Genomic DNA, 27,307 nt, shown 5'->3' on the forward strand with positions numbered 1-27,307 from the left:
ACACTTACTGTTCATCTTTTCTTTCCTCACAAAATCGACAGATCCTCCGCTTTTAAGTGTCTCTCAGTTCTCAGCATTTTTTGGATTATTGTCTCCCCAGAAACACTTCCCTTGTGCTTTTGGAAATCAGTTTTTTCCTTTTTCCGTTGTGTTTTGTGTGCTTTTGCAGCGTTTTTCTTATTGCTGGTGTTTTCTTTAGTTGCAGTCCGTTTGGCCTCTCAGGGCCACCGTAAGGTTGTCCTAAGATGGCACACTATCTCGTATCAGTTCAGTGACATAAATGCTAAAATGCAGATTTGATTTGAGTAAAACAACATTTTCTACTCTCTCAGCCTTTTTGCATTTCCTCATTTCTTATTTTAGCTTGCACATTATTTCTTTCTCTCAACAGGTGAAAAAAAAATCCTCCCCTGAAGTGTTAATGGGTAAATGTGACACTGCAATCAACACATCAGTGCAGGATTTTTACGCCCTCGAGCACGAAATAAAGAGCAAAGTAAAACAATAGTATTCACCTCATCTAATGAGAACCACATGCACCTGCTTTGCTTTGCTAGCTAATATACTGAAAGTAAAAACTAACAAGTAGCTAATTTTATTTAATGTGAGTGCATTTCAATACATTTAAAAACACATTTTTCACTGTCAGTCTTTGAATATTTCAGTATATTTTCCAGTGTGTGTCACATGTATGTGCGCTGTGTAGCAGCACAGTGTAAAATGACAGTACAATGCAGATGTGATGCTGTAAGTCAGTCGAGTGTATTTAATCGTGTTTCTCTGCTTGCATGAAATTAAATGTCATGTTTTCACCTCTTGCAGGTTTTCTGTTGACTGTTGACGATACTCAGACTCTCTCAGGCACTGTGTGCCTCACATTTCCTCATTCATGTCTGTTTAAGCTCTAATTCACACGCACTGAGGTCACACTCTCGGTTTGGAGCATAAAAGAGCAGCGGGACGACGGACATGAGGTTAGATACACAGACAGACAGTCATTAAGACATTCCTCTGCACGCCGAAGCGCTCACTCATCCCTCGGCCTCTTTCTTCTTTTGTATTTCAGCCACACACTCCTGAAGGCTGCTGGGAGAGGCACGGGAGGGCGTCTCTGTCTGGACCTGCGTCGCTATGGGTCTTCAGTCCAGCACTGCACAACAGCAGCAGCAGATTTGGAGGGCATTTGGCTCGGTTCATCGGCTCTGAACGAGCGGCACCGCGGTGGCTCTGATTGGCTGGCTGGACATCCACTGAGCGCGACTTCAGGTGACGGAGAGGTTTAAGGTAAGACTCGTGTTTTCATACTGAGACAGCAGCTGTTGACTCTCAGCTCAGTCTGGCTGGTGTCTTCGGTGCTGTTATGCTGCTGAAACTTCTGAATTCTGATTGGTTGGAAGGTGTGGATTTAAATAACTGGAAACCTGTAATGGAGGCGATATTCTGCCAATATGAATCAGTGTGCTAGCAACAAACTGCAAGCAGAGACAGCCAGTCCTCAGCTAAGGAGAAGCTAGAGAGCTCAGGTTATTTCTGTAAACACCAGCAACAATCTAAGGAGGACAAACCAAACTGGACACCTCGATGGGTGATGTCACAGTGGTTCAGGCCATCCTTTATATACAGTGGATTAACTGTGCAATTTGGTTCAGATGGAAAGCTGAAAACAGATTGAAGGAGATTAAAAAGAAAAATTCAAATAAAAAGTTACAATTAGTTTTTTGTCAACAAAGCAAATGCATTTTTTCCAGTATCCAGCAGGGGGCGACTTCTCTGGCTGCAAAAACACGATTGTCTATGACAAAATTTATCTATGGACTCTATAAACACTTCCCTGATCATGTTTAATGAATATAAGATGAGTTTGTTTTGTAAATTATAATCCCAAACACCACTTTATTGACACTAAGAGCAAAACAGCAGCGTGTTTTTCAGGTAAGCTACTTTTGACTGATGAAGTCAACATCTAAAAGTCCAGCTGAAGGCTTTTTAAGCAGAACTTTGTTTAACCAACATTTCTGTCTGTTTTACAATTTGTAATATGGCTCCAAACACCAGCTCATAATTATCACCACTGAAACTTAGGGTTTACTCACACCAGAGCACAGTAACCTCCCCGTGATGACCAACAATCAGTGGTTGCATTCAGTGTTTTTGCTGTCACAGACTGATTGGTAGAAAATGGTAGAAAAGCAACCGATCTGCAAACAGTCCAACAATCACTGTCAAATAATTACAGTCTGATTTATAAATGCAGGTTGTAAACAATCTAAGCTGGTCTGCATCGATTAACTCGGATCATCTATGACGTGTCTTTGCAGTAGGGGACTTGACTAAGCTGGATGCCAACTGGTTGTATTCTGGTTAAAGTCCTATAGTTAGTGGTTGGTCTTCGTCACTAAAGCACCCCTGTTTCTCCCTCGTGTGACTGCAGGATTAGCCGGGGCTTACATCTTGTTTTTCTTTCCACCAGTTTTAATAAATTAAACGTTAGCATTCAACTGCTGAAATGCTCGTTTCAGTGGTGCTCAAGCGGGTTCTGGCAGCACTTCCAGCTACTAATAACTGGACTGTGATTAAATCTGTTGTATCAATTATTTGTGGTATTTTAAATAGCCGATATATTGGCTCACAAATGGAGTCATATTCTTTACCTGAGCCGAGCGTCAGCATCAGGTCACATGATGACGGCCTAAAGGCCTGTGCTAAGAGAGCAGGAAGCTAGCAGCTGGTTATTTAATGCAGCGGTCCCCAACCCCCGGGCCATGGACCAGTACTGGTGCCCGAGTCGTTTGGTACTGGGCCGCGAGAATTGAAGCTCAGGTGTGAAATTTATGGTTTTCAGGGTTTTTATCGTTGTTGTTTTTTAATTGTTTTTATCGTTAACTCGGTTTCCCTGTTTTTTTCTTTCCTGTGTGTTATTAATAAATATTTTTTTGGTACCGGTCCTGGTTTTATTTGTAGCATTTATCCGCGACACCTTAAAGGTCAGTCCGTGAAAATATTGTCGGACATAAACTGGTCCGTGGCGCAAAAGAGGCTGGGGACGGCAGATTTAATGTATTGTGAAATATGTCGTTGGTGAGTCCTGAGTGAGCGGACACCAGCTTTCCCGGCTCATCGGCCTGTTTGTTGGCTTTGCCTGTGAATCTAAGCTCACGTTCAGGTGTTTGATGAAACTGCCGCCATTACAGCCCCTACAGAGCTGCTGAGTTTGTGTGGTTTGTTGGTTTGCTGGCAAAGTGGTTTATTTACTTGTATTACACTTTTCTTTTCAGTTCCCAGCCACCAGATGAGTGTAATTTGTTTTTGAACACCACAATTAGATAGAAAAACCATGCATAACTAACGTTTCACAGAATAATGCATAACGCTCTTATCATATTATAAATAACTCATACTGCCAACCATACAGCCCCCCCCCCCCCCCCCCCCAAAATGAAACACCTTTCAAATGCAACAATTTTCCAACCCCCGCATCATTTTTAAATCTAATTGTTTTATGTTAATTTTGTGCAGTCACATCTTTTCAGGCCCTGTCTGTGTGTTTCTCCCTCATCCTTTAAAAATCAAAAACAATGCGAGGCCGCGATTTTAAACACGTCGACTTCGAGTCAAACGAAGGTCAGCAGGATGGCATCGTAAACTCTTTTCATGGTGTCGTAGATTTAAATGTGAGGGACAAGGAAGTGAAAGTAACTTAGAGCAACCCCAATTATGAATGATTAAAAAGCTTAAAAATTGACAAAGAAACCAAACCTGCAGAAACAAATCAGGGGATCCAAACAGTGGGAGCTCTGAGGAGGCCAACAACAGGAGTTAAAACCTCAAACAGGCTCAAAACTCAATTATATCACAAAAACTCAGCGCAGTAACACAAACCTGGCACCGTGTCATCTTGTGTATTTAGCCGTCGAGTTCATTAGTTCATATCCCCCCCTGCAGCCGCTCGGGCCCATCGGGATGGTCTTCACTGTGAGAGCCACGGATCCAGACGCGGCCGCCCAACACTCCCATCCGGCCTTTTAAAAACACCTTTTTCCATTTAGGAGTAGGACCAGAGTTAGCGTGCAGTCAGGGTTTTTATTCTTCTTTATTTTGTTCATTTTGTTTATATTGTTTAATTTTCTTTGTCGTTTAATGTATGAGATTTATCTGTTTTTTACTGGAGAGCACTTTGGTCACTGGTGTTATTTTTGCTCTATAAGTAAAGTTGGATTTTTAGAGTGAACTTTTTACACTAATGCAAAATTATGTTTTAAGTCATTTTATTAATCTTGCCCACATGAGGTCACACTGGACTCGTGTTTCTCATGATGACAGATGAATTGACAGCTGTGACATGTTGTGATTTGGTGCTGTGTGAATGAAACTGAATTGAATCCATTTAATTAAATGTTTGTGTTTGCATCCTGCAGTGTAAGGAACTGTCCCACTATTGCATGTTAAAGCATATCTCAGCATTACAAGTATGATCGATTTCACACCACAATGGACTTTTCTCAGGTTATAAACGTGTTATAAACGTGTAAACAGTGTTGAAGCTGCGTCAAAAGTGTTGCTGGGGTTTGATCGCTTAAGCGAGCCAGAGCTTTGGGCTTACTCCAACACAAAACTGTGGTCTTAAAATGTGTTGCATCAAATTGATAAATAACTGAAAGTATATTGAATTTTTTAGATGTGGCATTAGGAAAAAGAGGAGCCTGGACCTCGAACTAACGTGGACGGCATCACGAGGGTTTCAGTCCTGCTCTGTTTAGGCTTTTTTCATGAACGCAGCTTTTCAAACTCACGTGACTTGACGCTGTTGTCATTGGTTAGTGATTCTAAAAATATTTGCAGCAGTTTATGACGTACGGCTCATACAAACTCAACCGAGAGCTTAAACTGGAAGTAGAAACGGAGAGCTAGTTTTCTGTGATATTCACAACACATTTCACCTGAATAACTGTGCAAATTAGATGTAATATTTATCTTTTGATTACCAATAAAGTCAATGTTACTGGATATTTAAATATGAACAAATATTCTAAAAATCTAAGATCAAATAAAAGCACATTAATACATTTAGAAGCACCAAACATTTAAGAGTCGTAGTTCCTAAATTTTAAGGCTTTTTGTCAATTTTCCACCAATAATTCATTAAGTTGACCTTAAAGAGCTAAATGGATGTAAGCTACATTTTTTTATGGATCGTAGACACGACCCCACTCCACACCCCCACTGAGTTTTATCAGCATAAAGTCAAAACTTGAAAATGAGCTGTGGTGTTGACAGAGGGACACGAATGCACACGAACGCTACCAAAAACAGAACCTACTGATGATAACGATTTCAACAAAGGATTTAAAGAACGTGCAGAACAAATTTTACCAAGAATGGTAATTTTACTCTTTCTCAGTGTAAGCATGCACGTCTTTATTAAAAAGAGCAAAAAATAATAGAACTTGTATTTTATTTACAAAACACGAGCAATAACTGATGTATTCTTCATTAAAGAGAAAAAATAGGAGTGACTTGAAATGAAAATGTGATTTCTATAACACATTTTCTTACACTTAAACAAAAGAGAAACAAAGACATGACCACACGAGCTGTTAATATAGACAAACTTAATGAATTATTGATTAACAGAACATTAAAGCATACACTGCTGAACACGGATATGCACCCAGAGGAATTAAAGATAGGATAGGAAAGCCTGAATAATGCATTGGGATATGGAAACAGTTGTGATGGATCTGAGGTCTACTCTAAGCCAGACTGGATCTAATCCTGGATCTGAGACCCCCCCCCCCGACCCGTTCACCCTGCCCACAGTGTGGCAGGTGACTCGTGTGCAGGATACAGGTCTGGTATTCAGCATGTGACAGACAAATATACTGTATTTTACCCCAGCTCAGTCTCTATGTGAATAATATAAACATGCATTGCTACACTCATTTATTCCCTTAAATCCATGAAGCTGTTTGGCACAGTAAACTCTGCATAACTGAATAATATAGCAAAAATAACTTCCTGCCGGCTTCACTTATCTATAGTATTTCATTCTTTATCGGTGCTCCATCACTGCTCCAGATCGCCACTGAGGCACATGATTCGTGGTTGAGCGTGTCCGAAGGAGGCCGACTGCTGCTGCGGTGTTGAAGTTAAAGAAGCGTTGACTTGGAAATACTGGACACCACCAGAATGTAGGAAAAAAGACTAAAACCTCAATGCAGTCCCACATAAGACGAGACAGCGGGACAGGTTTGTGCTGTTCTATGTTAAAGCAGATGCTACAGGTTTGATGGTTTGGACGGAGCTGCTTTGCAGGCAGGAGAGTTTCAAAGTCTGTGTAATTTATCTGAACATACTCTTTGTTATCTGCAGCCTATCTGTAGACGCTACATCTAGAAATCTATTCACAGACAAGAGCAGAAGCATGTGGATGATAAAACAAACACATAACCACGTATCCCGTCAAACTTAAAGAACACAAACTCTTCCTAATATTCAATTTAATTCACTTAAATTTATATAGAGCCAAAACACAACAGCAGTCACATCAAAGTGGTTTATAATGTAAACTAAAGAGCCTACAGTATCCTTATGGGAACCAACTTATTAATTAATGTCCTCTTTAATGCACATTTGTTTTTGGTCTATCTTTTGAGCTGCCCCGTTGTCGAGGACACATCCTGGGCTTTCTGGATATCTGGTGTGTTTGAGTGACCTCTTTTAGCTCCAAAAAGGAAGGAAATCACAAAAAACACTTTCCCTCCATTCTCAGGAGGAGACGTCTGAAGTTAGGCAAACTACTTTTAAGTCTCTTCGCTGTGTTTTAAGTTTGTTACATTCATATTTTCTGATACTGATCGTCGTTTTCCTGTTACTGAAACACATCTGGATCCCTTTCCAGAGTGTTACTGACACTGGGATGCAAACATGGATCGGATATGTGGACCAGTATAACTCAGAGTTCTTCTGCAGTCTCCTGTTTGGTTTAGCGTGTGGATAGTTGATGGCATCATCAGCGTACATCTGTGAAGTTGTAGCAGGTCGTTCGCTTTAATTCAGGTTGCTAACATACAGAGTAAATAGCACAGGACCAAATATGTCAGCATACTGGTCCATGTGTGAACGAGCTGCTGTGGAACTGTTCAGTTGGGGTCCATGAGGGGGCAGTAGACTCCCTCCTGGACCACCCGATGGTCTGAGGTTGTTTGTGCCGGTGTGTTTGGGGGAGTCTAAAACGTGGAGGTGGAAGGGAAATGAAAGCAGAAGAGCCATGTGCTGGTTGTTGTTGTTGTATGAGGTGTTGGATAAGGAGATCTGACCTTAAATCTGGATCATAAAATGGAAATAACAGGAAGTTTCATGGGATTAAAACCGAGCTGAGGTCGTTCAGCAACAGACAAAACACACGTGAGTGCAGGTTTGCTTTTCAGACTTCACTGTAATGAGATTACAGGAGCTCTGCAGTCTCTAAATATTGTTGCATGTTATTATTTCAGTCCGATTCTGGAGGTGAAAGACTAACAACAGTTATTGTATTTTTAAAATCAGCGATCCCTTTACTCCCAAACACACAATCGCTCGTGTAGGTTTAAATCTCGTTTTCAGGGGCCGACCTCGGCTGCGTTCAGTGACCCCAAGGAGCAATTGGATGTTGTTTACATCCTCGATTACATCTGTAAGGTCAGGATTAATCTACACGTTTCTGTTTTGTAGGAGCGGGCATGAAAAATAAAACGTCTCCTTCATTTATTCAAACACACCAAACTCTGTGCAAACAGTTCAGCTGTGACTCAAACAAACACACTGCAAGCATCTGTGAAAAGCATTCAGCTGCCAGTTTATTAGGCACACTATTCTGTGATACATTACACCTTTATTACAGTTATATGGTCAGTGTTCCTGATAGTGTCATACAAAGGGGTTGTATGACCTTTTGTGACACCAACACACTATGCTAATATTTTAAACTTGATGTACAAGACATAAAAATAATCAACTTTGTGGTCGTGGTAAGAAACCGTTTGAAAGTTGAGAGAAAGTTTAAGAAAGAAGAAGAAGACAGAGAAGATGTTGAACTGTCAAAAATACCTCGGAGTCGGGTTGCAAAGAAATCCAACATTTGGTTAACATTGTTTGTTTTTGGTGAAATTTAGCAGTGAAAAGGGGAATGTAGAAAGTTTTATGAGGTTATTGTTCTTGTATCGAGCTGTTTCTGTTATTTTGTCCATCCCGTTAATTCCTAAATAATAATAATAATTAATAATAATTGTCGTATAATTACATTTTAATTTTACTTCATCTGTAATACCCATAACAGCTGAACTTTATTTTAACAACTTAGTTGGAAAAGTGCAAACGATTGATATAAAAACCAGACGTTTTACTCCATACGTGACTGACAGTTTTAAACTGTGTTTGTTCTGCTGCATAATTACTACGTACATACAAAGTACAAATACTTTGCTGAAAGTACTTGAACACTTTTCTACATTAACAAAGTTCCAGACTTGTAATCAACTATTTTTACTTTTGAACGGTTCCTTACTGTATAGTTCAGAACAATTCAAAGCAAAACGTTTGTACGTTATCAAAATGAATTATTGTAAATGTAAACGAATAAAAATAATTTAAATACTTACAAATATTTTAAACTAAACTTTGATCACATATATTTATGCTATATTATATGTTACTTGCACCGACCTGTTTTAATCTTAAATGTTGTGAAGTGGCCAAAAACATTAGAATCATTCATGTTAAGGTAGGTTTGTGTGTGTGTGTGTGTGCGTTTTGTTGCACTACCACATGTTACAAATACAGAAAGGTTTAACGTCTCCCTCTGTCCTATTACGTGACAGATTTTGTACAATAATCTCAGATTTTAAGGGAAATTCTTCTTCATGTTCTTTGACATTTGAGTTTACTGTGCTGAGGAAAAATCCTCCCGTACATGTGAACACAGCCTCTGTGTCACAGTCAATGATGGCAATCAGTAACGGAGCAACACAGTTTTAAAGTACACTCACAGTGAGTGCATACAGTGCACATTTTGTGTATCAGTACTCGAAAGAACGTCTTAATGCAGCAGGCTAGTGAGAAAGAACCAAATGTTAAAGGCTGGTGTAGAGTACCGTACACGGTACATCCAGACTCAGACCAGTTCATAAAGTTTGGGGGCCATACTGGTGCCTATTGGCATCCGTCAGCATTGTCATGTAAGAAAGTGTTTGTGGGGATTTATCTATTTATTTTAGCAGGTTTCAGATTTGCATTTTTTTTACTGCTTGTAATGAAAACTCTCAGGAATATAAACTGAAACAACTTTATCATGTTTTAAGTTTAAGAAATAAATACACGTAAAAATGTTTTTCATTTAAATTGTTTGAAACTATTAATTTTTTTATGTTTTATTGTAGAAGTACTTTTAATATTTATACAGTATAAATAAATTATAGGTTTTATTTATTCACAAAATACCTCTTATTAAACTATAATTAGAGATGTCAGCTGTAAGATCATAATATTCAATTCAGTTTTTTTAAATATTGAGGCTCTTTATATTTTGAAGGTAGACCCTACAGTAATACATACAATAATATCATGCATGGAAGTGGACGGTAATTATTAAAAGCACAGTGTGTGTTCGTACTGGGCAGCTCCCATTGTGGATGTGCAGCAGAGTGGAAACCAGCTCTGAGCTCTTCTCTGCAAACACAAGAACGCGAAGTCTGAAATACAACCAGACGGCAGCTTCTGTGCTCCAGGTTCCAGCAACGCTTGTTCTCTGCATCCAGAGGGCAGCGTGGGTCATTCAAGACGTGGACGGAGCAGGCTTTGGCCCATTTTAGGTACAAATACTTAGATTAATTAATAAATTATTAAATAAGAAATAAATGCGATGAGGAAGAACATGATGTTTTGAAAAAAAATCAGCATTTGTTAACCTTGAATATTTTGTGAGTGAAGTGTGGTGGGTTTAAAAAAAAAAGGTGATAGAGCTGCGTTTGTTGATCCATCTGTCCAAAATTACACTTTACAATAAAATAAATTCTTTCTTTTAGTATTTTTTAAAATGTAATAGCAGAGCATACACTTTTATGTTTGTGAACAAAGGAATTCCCAATATTTGGGGATAGATTAGCGTTTCCTACCTGGGTGATTGAATGATGAGACAATAGATCACGCAAATATGAAACGGTTCCCTCAAACTTGTATCTATACAAAACGGAGAACAGCACTGAAGGACAGGACCGTGTTCGTGCACGTGTTGTTAGTGGGAGGGCCGACGTGGCCGAAGCGAAGTTCATGTAAAGCATTCAGAGCATTGTGAGACTTAAGTAAGCCTGTGAAACCAGAATGATCTCTGGATCCAGTTTCATCTGAGATATTTTCACGGGAAAACTTAATTATTCCAGTTTTTCTCATTTTCTAAAACCAAAGCAGATTAGGACCTGGCTCACAGATAAACCGTGCAGGTCACAGACGGTGACGGTGTTTGTACTCTGTCATATCCTGTTTCCACTTTCCCCTAAACCAGCACTTTACTATGTTAGCTCTCACTTCAGCTCCGTATTACCTCGGAGTTTCAGTATGGATGTATCCAGAGTTCAGATAAACACTTCCCGTTCACACTCACAAGTCTTAACTTTCTGGAGCTGGTTGATCCCTAGGAAAGTTTCCCACAATGTAGATCCGGAGAGACGGGATGAAAGTAGTTTCCCAAAAGGGACACACCTGATCACTGTACACCTCAGCAAATATATAGTAATAATATAAATATATTAAAAAAGTGTGGGTGTTCAGATATAAAATGTGACAAATGGATTTCTGACATTTGCGTCTGTAGTTACCTTTGTGTTATTTTATTTTATATCTATAAATTAATTTTATTTGCATTTCTGCTTTTAATTCAGCGTCACACCTGTTATATTCTAATATAAACCAGCTGAAAATTGTTACTGTGTTAAATGTTAGAATTGTTTATATATAATTAATTTATATTAGAGTTCAAAATCTTTGAATTTTGTGTAATTTTGCCCACATTAACATTATTTTTAAAGTTTCTGTATTTGTAGTTTTGGTCATCTGTAGCCTCACAGCTGTTATATTTACCTTTGTTTATGATTGATTAAAGCAGTGGATAGATTTAAAATTTGAAATCTTTCTTGCCCCTGTCGACCAGCAAGCGTTTGAGAACCACGTAGACGTCGAGCAGAGCTCCTGACGTAATCTGGATTTCTTCTGCCCGACACGAAACTGCACAGCGTGACTGAAACCTGAACATTTTATTCATTTCATATCAGAAACAACTAAATAAATAAAGTTGCTGTAATCAGAAGCAAAACTCTTCACGGTGGTACCAGTGTCACCCGGCAGAGGGTCGCAGTGCGTCTCCCAGCTCATACTGGGCGAGGGGCGGGGCACATCCTAGGCTACATGTGATGATGTCACTGTGCCCGCCCACACCCTGTGATTGGCAGGTGCTCTACAGGAAGTGTGGATGGCTGAACAGTACTTTAATGTTGACATAACCTGACACGAGTTTATACAACAACACGGGGTCAAAAACACGATGAGACGTCGCGCTAAACGTGAGGCTTCAGCTCCCAACAGGAAGTTCCTCTTTTTAACGGCGGCTCGTCTGTCGTCTGTGTGTGGACACGACACTGTGAACACAACACTGTGAACACAACCACACAAATCCTGCTTATTAACAGTTATTACCAAAACATCGAATAGCCGCACCACGTTTTCACTAAATTTAGGAAAGTTAATTTCACTATTGCACTTATTGTCCATCATTTACACTTAAATATCGCAAACATAAAGGAGCACTGATTTATTCACCGATGTCTGATCAACGTTCGGCCACATCTATGCATCATAAACCTGCTGCAGGTTATTATTTTTCCTTTAATCCTGCACAAACCAAGTGAAGTATTACTGCAGTAATAAACGAAAGGCTGTAATAATGCATGTAAGAATCAAAGTGATTGAAAAATCTCATTTTTCTCACACAAAAGTAAAGAAGCATCCAGAAAGAGTTCTTTGATAATGAAACCTCAATAAAACAACGATCGTCTGCTTCTATTACAGGTAACAAATATATGCTGTGTAAAATACATACATTATATCATTTCTTTATCCAACTTTTTTATCAACATTAAAACACACTGAGCTGCATAAAAACTCCAGAAGTGCTGATTTTATTTAAATGAGGTGTAACTGTATATTTTTAATTATTATTACCAGAGAAGTTTTTTTACTCTATAATGATTTCTTAATAACTCGTCTGGATTGTTTTTAAAACTCACGTGACCTGGAAATATTTTACATATTTTGTGTTTTTTCTATTTTACCTCCAGAGATGAAACGCTTCATTAAAACACACAAATATATACATATATATACATATTAAATAATACATTTATTTAATATCCTGTTCTATAAATTTTTATTTCAACTTTTTTTTAGTGTCTTTACCTTGTTCTGCTAAAATAAAATCCAACGCGCTGACATTAAAGTTAATTAACTCAGTAACGGAATAAAAATTCCTAATTTTAAATTTCTTACACTTTCCGTATTTCTTTTCCATCTTTGAAGTATTCACACACAAACACTCTGATGTCCTGACTTGGTTTGGAATCGAAGCCGTAACGGTTTAAAAGCAGAAATATGAAATCGCTGCACTCTTGACGGTAAATTCAAAGTGCGACATTTAAAACGATGGATTCAACCTGGAGCTCTCAGAGTTTTACATTCATGCTGTTCTTTAATTAAAACTAGGTTGATGTACGTTATTTCGAGACGTTTTGGACACCGACGATCACCAGGACGCTGCTCTGCAGTCGAGTAAATTCCGTGTAATTGTAGGAAAACGTTGAATAAAGTGAGAAGAGGAACGTAATCTCGACTCAAACGGGACGATTTTATCTCCACTTTCAGGATTTTTCAGCGTCGTGAAACTGCGACGGCGGCTCGCACGTTTTCTGTAGGTTTTTATATTTTATTGCATCAAGAAAGCCCAAACAGCCGTGATGTTAATTCCCTTTGAGAGGATCACACAGAGTTACTCCACCGTGAGAGGCTAAAACGAAGACTGTGAGTGGAAACGACTTCTTTTAACAAGACGACCACGACCCTGAACGCACCTCACTGGATCGGCTCGGGCTCGACGGCAGAAGGACCGGAGGAGGAAAAATGTTCTTTTTGCAGCAAAAACCAGGAGGCTCGAGCGTCGCCTCCCTCCTGCAGCTCTACAGTGGCACCAAAGCACTCCCGGCCAGCGCCGCCATTTTGTGTCCGCAAACCGTTTTCGGTTGCAGTTGATCTGTTTGGAAAACTTTTGCAGACTGGAAGGCAGCTCCTTGTTTTCACCGCCGCCTTCGCTTCCCTCCGTGTGCGAGCGGGCGACACCTGCACGAAAACAAACCCCGGAGTGCGTGGGAGTGTGTGTGTGTGTGCGTGCACTGTGGCGGGGCGTGCAGACGCTTCTTTCATTGTCTGGCTCGGTTCATTACCAGTCCGTTGGTGGTCATCACTTCACTGATCATTAACGGCTGTACAGCTGGACGCTGGCAGCGAGCCATAAGTCTGTGTGTGTGTGTGTGAGCATTAGGGCGTATTATGTGTTTAAAATGTTGAGTTCACACATTTGAATGTTTATCACTGCACAAATGGTAACAGCGAGCTCTTAAAGTTCAAGACAAGTTTGATCAAAGCTTTTCAACGTGGCTGAAATGTAACGCAGCAGCAACAACGCCTCGTCCCTCTGGCATCTACGGAGACGCAGCTTCGTGTGCACACCAGTCAGCATCTGGTTTTAGACACCTACACTTGGAACCGCTGTAGCAGTCCAGCCAGGCTGATCGCTGAGGCCTCAGTCTGTACCGTTTTTGTTTTTTAGGAATCCTCCAGTTGGATCGTCTGTAGTTAACTTCCTCCTAACTTGGCAGTCGTTGTAAATTTTAGTTTACATGGGTGTCGCTTTATTCTAACACCTGGGAGAACTAAGTGTTTCAAACTGGTTCCCAGTTAGTTTTGAGGACATGAAAAAAGAACCTGGCCCCATAAACAGTTAAGAAGACAGGATTTAACGAGCGGATGACTGTCAACCCTGCGACCGTGCTCGCCGTGCTCACTTTAGCTGTATTATGTGTATTTGTGTTTATTTTTAGCCGTGTGGTTCACTGTTTCTGCCCCCAGGACTCATCTGCTGTGTCCCAGCCTGCAGTTTGGATAAGACATGCTGTGTGTCATCACGCCCACGTCTGTGTGCGTTTTTGTAGAATCTGAGACGCTGTAGTAAAAAAATGTGACTTCATGCACGTTTGTCTGCTTGACTGCATGTCTGTGTGTGTGTCTGTGTGTGTGTCTGCGTGTGTGTAAATGTTGCACATAAATGAGCAATTTTGTGTGTTTTCCTGAGGGCTGGGGTAGAGAACATCTGCAAGTTTCTGTGTGTTTTACAGTACAGCACACACACACACACACACTTGTGTGTCCATTATTGCAGTTTGACAGCACGCTCATATCTCCTGTTTAATTGATTGATTGGTTTTATTAAGCACATCAAAACACATTTATTGAAACCACATAACTGCAGTCTGATATTAGATCAGCGTTACAGCCTCGATCTCAGCAGCTGCTGCATGCTCTCCATCACCAACAGCCTGAGGCTCTCATATGCAGGGTGCATCCTGCACAGGTGTGCAGCAGGTCAAAACGATGAATATCTTATTTAAGTGCTGTTGTTTATGTCTAATATTCCTCGGGTGCTGAGCCCCGACAGGGGGCAACTTAGGCACGCCTAAGTTGCCCCCTGGGTTGCCGGGCTTACAGTATGCTGGCGGGAAACCCTCTGAGCTTAAACAGAACGTCAGGCCATCTGTCCCAAAGTTTAAGTTGTACTGTAAATGCAGAGGCCTCGTCTAAGCCATGGCTCACTATCATGGAAAACACAGACAGCAAACGTGAGCTGCAGACGGCCGTGCTGGCTGCTGAGCCGGGGCTGAAGCTGCTTTAAACGAACACATTTTATTAGTTTAGCATCAGGTCACAGTCAGCGTCATCCGCGGGTGTTCTGTCGTGTGAGGAAAACGTCCAGCGTCACAGGAAGAAACAGCGTACTGTATATAAAAGATGGATGTAGCGTCTGCGGGTTCTGAAGTGCATGAAACCTGTATTCTGTCCAATGGCCAGCAGGAGGCGACTTCTCCAATTGTTCTTCACTCTCAATAAACCTGAAGCAATAATTCTGAGTAAAATGCAACTGAAATATATAAAATCCAAAGTTTATTGATTCACATAATGAATCATTCAGGAATGTGTTTGGTGTACGCTGAACGTGTGCAAGCCATTACATTTGATGTGAACAGATTTGACATTTTAAATTGTGCTTAAAGAACTAAACACACAGAAAACTTGCAGTAATCACATTTCACTCAACAGTTTTTTTGAGTGATTGGGAAATTATCCCGACGGATTTAAACTTCAGTAAAAACTTTTCTTGTTATTTTGTGCACTCGGTCAGTGCTGTCATGTCTTTTTTATTATTATAAAATGTGAATAAATGTAAGTTTAGGTTATGAACCTGAACTTCAGTAATCGAGCTCTACATTTAACTTTTCAGCTCAGTAGGTAGATCGCTCGCCCCGTAATCGGAAGGTCAGGGGTTCAAATCCACTGAACAGCTACCCTGAGGTACCCCTGAGCAAGGCACCGTCCCTAAGCACTGCTCCCTGCCTCACTGAGTGAGTGGGTTAAATGCAGAGAGTAGTTTCCCTACAGGGGATCAATGAAGTACACGAAAACAAAAAAGTATTTCAACATTATTGTTGACATATTAATTCTGTAAGTGCAGAATACAAATAAACAACCAAAAATATTATTGCTGTAAAAGCAGCAACAATAAAAGCTCCGAGATACTCAGTGGTGTGTCTAGAAAAGTTTTGTTGGGGGGGCCAGGTGGGGGCACAGATTTGGAGAAGGGTGGCAGATAATGTTAAAAACAAATCTACCAACCGTTCATCATAATTCAGTAACCCTATAAACCTAATAACCGAATGTGCTTTTAACTCTTATTATAATGAGGTTTTAACCACTACAGTGCAAAGTTTTTAGATACTGCGTTGATAAAGTACAAGAGATACAATCAGTCAGTGTTTACTCAGCATTTAAGGACAGCAATATTTGCATAGTATTTTTACTGACATGTAGTGCACATATGTTTTGGGTGAAAACATTTTTGAATATTAAAATACGAACATTTTTAACATACAATTGGCAAATTAGCCAATGCCAATGCAAAACCAATGCCTATTAAAAAAAGAAGATATTCTTCTCACAAACTGGTGTTTGATTTTGAAACAGGAAAAAAGTGGGGAAACAACTGAAAAGACTAACATTTGAATAAAACCTGAAAGCAAGTAAATACTTTCTATGCTGCCTTATGGTAAACTTTGGTAATATTGATAAAGAACAACACTGGCTGATGATAAAATACAGTCAGCTGGCATGGTGACACTGCCAGTATTAACCTGCAGGGCTGGACTGGGACAGAAAATTGGGCATTTTCACTACAGACCGGCCCACCAGGTATTAAAGCCATAAAGCCTTTGAATGAAAACAGACGCTGTGGTGACAGTGATGTACAGTCTTTTTGGTATATGTATGATTTCTATACATTTTACGTATAATTCGCAAGATTCAGATAATTATTTAATAAAAGCTAGATTTTTAAAATGACAAAAAGAGAGAAAGGTATGTCTTTCTGCCCCCCTCTCCCTGTTAATGCCCTACCTGCCCCCCTGGCAGAACTTTGCTAGACCCGCCCCTGCACAGTTACCAGCTGTCAGCTGCTTAGAAAAGGATCCTGGTGTTATTAGTCTCTCAGAAACAGTTCATAACTTCAACTCATCCATGTGACCTAAAAGGTAAACCTGTTTCTCCATCACAGCTCTGATGATTCAGTAAGGACATCTCCTGGTTTCATCTTCATGTTTCCCTCTCACCACATATCCAAACCGACATCATGACCAGCAGCTTTACAGCTGTGGCTCCAGCAAACATCAGCTGATACTAGAAATTAATATTAAATCAATTCTAACAACAGCTGATCAAGCTTAAACGTGCTGCTGTTGTTTAGCGCGACATCTGCTGGTTTCCTCTTTCTGGCGCAAAGTGATAAACAAACAAGAGAGACGATCAGCTGATCATTGATCAGTTTCATGATTAAAGTAGCAACAGGAGAGGGAGGGGGGAGAATGAGAGAAGAAGAGGCAGCTGTGCAGCAAAGACACAGAATAACTCCAGCTTTGTGTCTTTTCCATTCTAGCTGAAGTCCGGGACAAACTGTGTTCCTTTTCAGCTCAACACCAAACGCGTAATATTTTCTCTGAATGCGGGATGATTTTGTTTTTTACAGGACGGTTGGCAACTTTACTAACTGACCTTATGAATAAAATAAAGTTCACTATCAGTAACATCACAGCACCCACCCAGCTGTATAGGAACTCCGTCATGCTAGCTCACACTGTACGAGTTATTGTAACTCAGCGGTCCCCAACCCCCGGGCCTCGGACCGGTACCGGTCCGTGAGTCGTTTGGTACCGGTCCGTGAGAGTTGAGGCTCAGGTGTGAAATGTTTAGTTTTCAGGGTTTTTATCGGTTTTCAGCGTTATTTTGTTATCGTTTTTATCGTTTACTCGGTTTTCCTGGGGCTTTTCACGTGTGTTATAATAAATTTTCTTTTTTTCGGTACCGGTACTAGTTTTATTTTGTTGTATTTATCCGCGACACCTTAAAGGCCGGTCCATGAAAATATTGTCGGGCATAAACCGGTCCGTGGCGCAAAAAAGGTTGGAGACCGCTGTTGTAACTGACTGTAAAAAGTCAGCACAACGAAAAGAAACTCCACCTAAACTTGGTTTATATCTGACCCAGACAGACTGCAGGTCAGAACTTCTTACCTGAAGTTCACCTGACGCTCAGACCGGCGGCCACCTCAGGTCTCTGCTCCTCCGCCCCCCATTTCCCTCATCCACCTGCTGGCCTCTGTGGAAGCTCCGCCATAGCCACCACCAAACAACTCAGTTATTTTTACACATCGGCAGCATCTGGCCAATCCACCACCTCTCATTGTTCATGCCGTTACAAAAAAAAAGTCATCAGCCCACCGGTATGCCCGATGGCCAGTCCAGCGATGTTAACCTGCAACCAAATCTGCAGCTCCATACAGCAATGTTACGACTTAGATTATATCTTATAACTCATAACTCTTATGCTAGCTCCCCCAGCAGTCTACTGTCTGAAATATTCGACGGTTGCAATAATTCTTTAAGTGTTATTTTTTCCTTGGGATTGTAATTTAAAGTTTACTAAACTCAACAAACTTAATATTACTTACCGGGACATTTATTCTCTCCTCATTTTCTTTCTCCGAAAAATTGTTTCCTGCAGTGCGTCTTTCTCCTTCCTTTGCTAACATGATGCTCATAGTGCCGAAGCCGGTGCTGCATTCACTTACACTTGGATATCTGAGCTTCACTGTGAAAACATAATCGTAGATTTGCTATTTGATTGAATTTTATTGTTTTAGCTTCGGGGTGGCACCTGGGGTGGCCAGTCTGGGGGGGGCACGGCCACCCCGCTGGACACGCCACTGGAGATACTAATGGCAAAGAATAATAGAGAAATTAAAGTCTTGTCATAAAATGTTCAAAACTGAAATTTTGATTTGTTTAATAAATATTAAATCTTCAAACTGAATAAACAAATGTAAAAAAGTAAAAAGATTCCAGAACTTTTTTTCTCAGAATCCAAACAATAAAAGAAATAAAGGAAACAAATACAGTTTCTATTCTTACAGAAACATGATAATAATAAAATCACGCCTCTCTGATCTGGGCACTCACAGACTTTCAGGGTCACGTTTATTCTTCTGCATTTTAATCTCCTCCGTATTATTTTAATATCTCAGTGTATTTCTGTGCTTTTGTTTTGATAAATGACTCAAACTAACCGTGTTTCCTCTCGTCTCTGTGCTGGGAAAAAAGACTTTGTTCCTGTTTAAACCTCAGACCTTATTTCCCCTGAAATCAATACAAACATTTAATTTTAGCTGCCCATTGGTGGGGGTGGGGGGTCAGGGTAAAAATCATTTGTGGGGATGTGATATGATTAGCGCTGACGTAATGAAGTGGGTGTCTGAGGTTGGGTGAATAATCAGACTAGCTGCTCTGGTTTCTGGAGGATTTATTGCAGGTCGGTTTGTCTGTGATCATGTGACAGCTCCTCCTTATGATTATAAGCAGCTGTGATTGGACGATGCTGTCCGTGTGTGTGAAACAGCAGGTGTGACTGTTGTGGTCTCTGTGAGCTTCAGTGTGTGTCCATGTTCTCTCTGTATGTGTCCTATAATCGTACGTGTGCCGTCCCATTGATTGAGCACTTCCTGTTCTCTGATTGTCATTGTTTCCAGATGCCTGATTATCAGTGAATGCCCCCCACCCACCCGCCCACCGACCCCACCAGGCCAAACACAGCAGCTGTACAGTGATACATGTGCAGCATGGATGGCTTCCTGTGTGACTTTATCAGCGTCGTTGCTTCGGCTTCACATTTGCAGCATCCATTCATGCACAGCTCTCTGAGCTCTGCACTCTGGACCATCGCTGCAGCTTCTATCTGTCCTTTTTCAGCTGTTCTGTTGCAGATTTGCTGCTGTGATTGGATCTTTGTCCTGTAGCTGTGGGACATATTTGACTCTACTTCGGTATACTGAGGAGTTCACGGTCCACTCCTCCCCGTGCTCACAGCTGGTCTGAGGAGTTGGTTTTGTGCATTAAGGACAAACGTCTCCTCTTTGGTCTCGTCTGTTCCAGCAGTTGTTCTTTGTTCAGATGCAGCTTTGCAAACCTAAGCTGTGCTGCTAGCCTTTCCAAACCTGCCATGACCTTTAACCTTCAACCTGCTAACTGAGGCCTGTAGAGTCTGCGGTGGAGCTTTTGGGTTTTTGCAGCTCCTCTGAGCAGCGCTCGGTGTGGCCTGGGGTCACTCCACTACTGGGAGGACTGGGAGCCGTCTTGATGATTCGACTGAATGTTTGTCACTGTTTGATGACGGGCTGCAGAACACTCTCCACACTGATGTCCTTTTGACATTGTGTGAACACAACTGCAACACCTCTGCTTTCACAGATGTGCTCACGCTCACTAATGAATTCATTAATTAGCGTATCTGATTAGCAGCACCTGAATGCAACGTGCCCTCTCCAGTTTTTCACACGCTGTTTCTGCGGTTTTCCTCATCTTTTAAAGAGCTAACGACACAGGGTGAGGTTCTCTTTATTTAAGACCTGCAAAGGAGCAGATGGTTTTTAGTATGTCCTGAGAAAACTTGAGAATGGAAGGAGGGGGAGGGTGTACTTTGTTGTCCACTAGTGTATATAAAAGGTGGCTGTAGTGACATCACCTGTTGGTGTGCAATAGTATTGCCGTTTTTTGTATGTGAGGGTGGAGAGCTGAGCTGCACAGAGCTCAGTAACATCCAAAAAAAATCCAAAAAAAATCCCAGAACAGACTTCTTGTGTGTGTGTGTGTGTGTGTGTGTGTGTGTGTGTGTGTGTGTGTGTGTGTGTGTGTGTGTGTGTGTAAGCTGCAACAGAAAATAAATGTGCAGATGTTGATTCTTACTATTTGTAGACAGATGAAACCGTCCTGTAGCTGTGGACTTCTGGACATTGTGTGGACTTTTTCAGTGATGGTGTAGATGACAGACTCAACAAGAACTCAAACCAGCAACCTGCGTGTTACCAGTCAGGCAGCCAAACCTCTGGTCTTTATCACATGGCCTCACAGATCCAGCACTCCCACAAAGACAGATGAACACTCACACAGAGCTGAAAAATCAACACAACACTCCTGACATCTGTTAAATCCATTATTGACAATCGTCCATCTTTTAGAAGGAATCTGTCTATCATGATGCCAGTTTGGACCAGATACTCTTCCTCTAATCCTGCTTCATCGTCCAGGACAAATATTTTACAAATATCTGCTGTACTTTTTAATCTTTCCCAGTTAAGAGTTCAAAGAGCAGATCTGAAGATCCCTGGATTCTCCTTACATCCTGTCAAAGCACACAGAGGTTTGGAGGCTGATTTTCAGCATTTTTTGACAAAAATGAGATTTTTGCTTTATCACTTTCTGCTGTGGCAACATAACGTGCTGCTCCTCGTTTTCCAGCCTGCTGTTGCTCTAACAAACGTTAGCAGTGAAAGAAAAGAACAGAAATATCACCTTTCACAATACATGGTAATAATCCTTTGGAAAACCGAGGGCGCCGACGACTTCTCAGAGCATCTTCGTGTTTCCGTTGCCATCGAGGTTTTCCCTGGCGGCGATGACATGTGTAAGCACATGTAGAAATGTCGGCCATATTGATCGTGAGCAGCCTTTAATCTGCGGCAGCTCTTTCCTCCATTACAGCTGATTAGTCGCCGCTTTAGCTTCCTGCCGCGTTGTGAAACCTGAGACGGCGGTTGTGGAAACACGAGTGTAATTACAGCCGGGAAAGACACAACAGGCCGGAGAGATGGCTGCGTGCTGTTTGAAAATGTTTGAATATGTTTATTGAACGCAGCCTGTAAAATCCTGACCAGTAAACCACAGTAAATCCCTGCAGGGCAGATGGTGGTGTAATTGCTCTCTACCGCACCCTGCCTGGTGGAGCGCCGGCTGGAAAACAAGGTCTCAGTCCGGCCTGGGAGAAATATCTCAAAGAGCGAATCAGCAGCACCGATACAATCAAACACATTTCACATCCTCACAGTTTCTTCTTTTGATCATTGTGACAATTTTTTCTGGTCTGAATTTGTGTTTTCATCACAGAAATACAGAAACGTGTTTTCCAGGTTCATGAAAACTGTGTTGAAGCTTCGCTGCATGAAGTTAACTGAGAGGCAAAAGTGAAAAGAAGAAATGAAACTTTTAAGAATGACAGCGAAACATAAAACAAACAGCTGAGTGAAGCCGTCGACCGAGGAAGAGCGCGGGGGGATTAAAGTAAACGTGCCCGTTAACCTGAAATCATCGATAACGATCACAGTGACTGTTCCCCAACTCCTCCTGGAGGTGCTGATCAGTCGGGATGAAGCTCACTCTGTTACTGGCCGTGGGACCAGGATCATCTACGTATCTGTATATATGTTATCTGTACTAATATCTATAGAGCCTTGGAAATTATACGTTTGCAGTATGTTTATGCTGTTGTTTGTAAATAAATTATTTGATAAAGAACCACTGCACTAAAAATAGTTTAAGTCCACAGAAATATGTTGTCATACATATCTTTAAATAAATCCTCATCGTCGGTGATGCTAACAGAGCCTGTAATCGATCACTTTGCCTCAGAGCCGGAGCTCGGCCTCGGGGCCGGTGTCCTGCAGGTTTCAGACGTGTCCGTGATCCATCACAGCTGATTTAAATGGATAAATGACCTCCTCAACATGTCTTGAAGCTCTCCAGGAGCCTGGGAATGAACTAACCATGTGATTCAGGTGTGCTGACCCAGGGTGAGATTTAAAACCTGCAGGACACCGGCCTTCGCACCCTGGAGCTCCACCACCCCTGTCTTTAACTATGAATATGTAGCTCGCAAAGAAGAAGAACAATAAATATGTTTTTATAACTTCGTTATTAAAGCGATATAATGAGCATAAAAGAATGACGTGGTAAATTAATATACACGTCTGTGTTTTCATTCATAAGAAGCAAATAAGCGCTGCATGCTGCTGGATTAATAATAACTTCTCAGGAGCAACAGGATAAATCTGACGTGGGAAATGTGACGGCTTTCTCATGAAAGTGTCTGCTAAAGGAAGTGAATGAGTTCATCTGCAGGTCATCACAGAGCTTTAAAATCAGCTGACAATAAAGTATAATTTTACACTGACATTCAGAACGAGGCGAGATGGGAAAACTTCACATCCAACTTAAATGTTTTTAGTGGGTTTGTGGGGGCTAATCCTTTTTTTCAATCATTCAGATCACCCACAGTTGGGACGCTCCTGTATGCAGCAATAAGCCGGTCAGCGCTATGGATTACTTCTGATCGCAGCAGTTGTGCGATACATCAGTTGTGTGTCTGCTGCACAAACATTGTGTAGGTCGGCAGGCTTAAAGCTTAAAGCGGCTCTCCAAATGATAAAGAGACAGCGGATAAAGTCGAGAACACTTTGTGATGCAATTGTTCTGATTTCTTCTTTTTCTCTGGTGCTCCTTTGCTTGGTCAGTGAATCTGTTTGGATTTTCTTGTGTTTTCTTAGTCACTTTGTCTTTAGTCCTTTTTAGTTCTCTATTTTATTCTGTTTTGGTTTATTCTGTAAGTGTTTTCTTTGTCCCGTCCATTTGCCTCCACGTTAAGTTCATTCATCTCTGCTGTTCCTCGTGTAATTATTCTAACTTCATGTTCAGTCTTACTTCCCTCCTCTTGTCTCACTGTCTTGTTCAGCGGTGCCTCCTTACCCTTGTGTTTCCACTTCTCTGATCACCTTCATGTGTATAAATAGCCCTGTCCTTCCCCTCAGTCTTTGGGGTGCGTAGTGTCCTTGGTTTGTTCTCTGGTAGGTTTTGGCCGTCACCTTGCAGGCTTTGTATTGTGGATTTTTCTCAGCAACCTGAACACCGTGACATGAAAAGTAGATCTGAGTAAATTTGTCTTAATATGTGTTATTGGAAATCAGAATAAAGGGTAATAATCTGCTTACGGTAAAAACCCTTCAGCTCTGTCAGTGAGAACGTAACGTCTAAATATCCTAAGACTTTTTGCTCTTTTTTGGAGTTTAAACATCTTGTTATAAATGTTCATGATCTTTTCTGAAAACAGAAAAATCACAAAAGCCCTGTTTCTCCTTTGTGTTCCTAATGTTCTGGCCCATAATGTAATTAAAGTGATAGCTGAGGAAATTTAGAAATATTTATAAACATAAGAGCTAGCTTATCGAGAGGCTTACTCAGCATGTCACCATCCTCTGGACGTCAAATCTGATGCAGAATTTAAACTGTCTGAGAAACATCCGTCTTCACGGGCTCTAAAACAAAGGAGGAGAAATCTGAGACAATCAAATGATCTGCTGATGAACTCTTGGTAATTACCTCTCCAGCTGCTCTATTTACCTTACAGTCGTATGATGTGACCACGAGAAATCCCAAACAGACCTGCGAGTCTAAAGAGAAAGACTTAAATTGACTCAGATGACACGAAGCCGTCCATTAGTGTCTAAATCTGAAATCTAAGGAAAACATCTGCGCCATCAGCGTGATGCAGACTTCACATCAGGCCTGTCTGGTTCTGCCTGGACAGTTTGTTCCTCAGAGTTTTTCCCTGGAAGTGGAGCGTCGTGCGCCTGTTGTCAGTCGACGTTTGGAAACAAAGCGTGCAGAGCGTCATCTTTTCTTAACAGACCATCAACGCACAGCCAGAGGTGAAGTCACTTTTATGGAAATGAGGAAGATGAGAGGAAGCGGGTGGAGCCCAGACCGGCTTCAGACCGGCTGAAGTGGCACACAGTCCTGTGTATGAGTTCAGGCATCGAACCAAACTAGCTTCAGCAGCCTGTTTGCCACGAGCGAGTCCACCACGATGGTCTGAAGGTGGGCTGATGGTGAACCAAGAAGGTGTTGCTTTGTTAGACGTCCCTGTCGTGTGATTTTTAAAAAAGAAACAGAAACTGTGATTGTTTATTTTTGATGCTCCTCCCTCCAGCCCCAGCTACCCCCAAACACCTGCACATGAAGACCTGAAAACCAGCAGCTGGCTTCAGCTGTACCTAAAACGTTTTTAAGACATGATATTTAAGCATGGAGCTACTGTGATCAGAGACTTAAAAGTCAGCACATGATAAATGTAAATGATTTCTCTGATTTATAACTTTCATTTTACTCCAAATCAGTGAGATTTACTGTTATTTATGTAAAACTGAATTACGCGCGTTAATCTGTTTCTGAATTTATTCCCTAAAAGTTTTGGCCCTGTTTGAATTTAACTGTCACCAGTTTGAAGTCACAGTGTCTAAAATCTAATATTAATATCATATTAATTGTATTATATTTGATACTAATATATGATTAATATTTTAATATTATGACTCCCTATTTCTGTGTATCACTAGTCCAGCCATAGACTGTATATTAAAGACTGACATCCATGATGTCATCCTTGAGGGCGGAGCCCTTCAGTGATGGAGTCGAGTGATTCAGTATCTCCAGTATCCGATAGCCTGAACTGTCACTAAGTAGTAAAGTAAACTTTGAGTGATGTACTGTAACTGTTCTGTTTGAAAACCATGATTTTAACGTTATCACTATTTTTTAATCCAAAGTCTGTGCACAGAGAGCCCATACATCACTTAACTATGCTGTTAGTTCATCAGTAACTGATGTGATGTTCGGATGTTTGGACCTGTGCTGTGTCAATCAGCCCAGGTGACAACAACATGACTCTAAATGAGCCCCTCCTCTAATCCAAGAACCGTCACACAGGTCCAGTCCAGGAGCGCCTAGCAAATTAAACAGGCGAGTTTAAAACAACAAACCTTCATGCTTGTGCAGGCTGTAAATGTGTATGTTTGCTGTAAAAGTTGTGCATTTTACCAAAGAGTCCGTGGGAACTGAGTCACCGCTGGAGCCAGTCTCACGTGGATGTCAGAGGACCTGCAGGTTTTTGGCCAAACTGCACGTTCAGTATCTCTAAACTAGTTCTGGATGCAAATGAGCGTCTTACTGTTTGGCTTTATTCAGACTTAGTATTTGCTACCACGACTTTATCGAGCGATAAGAGTCGCTTGTTGTGTCTCTTGCTGAGAGAGTCTGGCAGTCGAGTCTGCTGAGACTGGAAACCTTGTGCAGGGTGATGTTTGCAAAGATGATGTTCGGGTCTTTTACCAAATCTTCCTGATAGAAGTACACATGTTCATGCCAGAGGCCTTCTTTGTGCTTCATTGGGCCCCAGCCCTGGCAGTACGATCTCTGTGCATGAGTGAGTGTGAAGTCAAACTAAATTTTATTTGATCTACATTTAATGAAAAAGCTAAGCTTATTAGCATCATATCTGCAGTTTGACCTCCTGACAACTGATGCTGGAGGAGTAAATCTTAATTTGGGCTGATTTTCTGCCTTTAACAGCTCGTGTTGGTGAGACGGCTCAGTGAGCCCGGTGACAGAGGAAGGAGAAAGACCAGCAAAGAGGTTTGACCAGGCGTGACCGCCGCCCCGCCCGGGACAAATTCCTGACAGTTATCATGACCGCTGGACGAGGACAGCGAGGCTTTCATCTCAGAGGTCAGATTTACTACTGAAACCACTGAGGAGAGCTGAACCCTCAGCACTAAGTGGAAAACACTGAACGCTGTGATCTAACTCAGAACATTCCCGCTCCCACGTCTTACTCCATCTTTCAAGTTGAAGTCTGAATCCGGGCTTTGGGTTGTTCCCATCTCTCCGGACTGGTTCTTGACATGTTAAAAAATGATTTTGTGACTTTTAGTAAATCTTCCGAGGCTTCAGATTAGCCAAAGGACAAACCCATGAATGTCAGCATCAGCGTGTCCTCTCCTCTGTCTTTCATGCCTTCACTTCACCACAGGGGTCCCTAATCCAGGAGGAGTTAAACCTCTCCTCCATTCAGGCAGCATAGAGACGAACAGACCCAATTACACAAAGGAAGACATGGACAGAGAAAGAACACAGAGAGGAACCTGATGGACATGAGAAAAGAGACAAAAGGTCAAACTTAATGCAGTGCAGTGCTCAGAAAACGACCAAAAAAAGGCGGGTAGATGAAGTTAAACTGACAGAAAGACGGGAAAAGGAGGAATGAAAGGACAGGTGGCAGAGGTCAGGCTGAACGCCTTGCACTGGAGAGTAACGAAACTAAAGAGCAAAGTGGGAAAAGTAGGAGATTACTGGGGGGAACAGCATTGGCCAGAAGCCAGAGAGACCATTAGCAAAGTTGGTCCGGTCAGTGTAGCGTAGCACCGACGTGCATTTAAAAACTCTGCTTCCATCTCACATTTCACACGCTCTGCAATCCTGCTTTCAACCTCTGCTGCGGCGATGTTGGCGCACCTCGTTCTCAGGTCACAGAAGAAGAAAAACCTGAACTGGGAGGTGAAATAATCCATGTGGGTAGCACCGGAAAAGTCAGACCTGCAATGCTTCAGTTCACTTACACAATCTTATATTATTAAAGAGCCGATGTGTTGATTAACTGGCTGTCACACAACCATGTATCACCGTCTTTCCACATGAGG

General features: G+C 41.4%; 1 long non-coding RNA gene across 1 annotated transcript; it reads left to right on the plus strand.

The window, feature by feature from the left end:
* Positions 1–841: 841 nt before the first annotated feature.
* On the plus strand, positions 842–26,823 carry LOC308388449. Its single transcript, XR_013970096.1, has 3 exons — positions 842–974; positions 1,067–1,284; positions 26,181–26,823. It is a non-coding gene; the product is annotated as an uncharacterized lncRNA (long non-coding RNA).
* Positions 26,824–27,307: the final 484 nt, after the last annotated feature.

This window comes from Rhamphochromis sp. 'chilingali', assembly GCF_963969265.1.
Source record: "Rhamphochromis sp. 'chilingali' genome assembly, chromosome: 20".
In the NCBI taxonomy this organism is placed as follows: Eukaryota; Metazoa; Chordata; class Actinopteri; order Cichliformes; family Cichlidae; genus Rhamphochromis; species Rhamphochromis sp. 'chilingali'.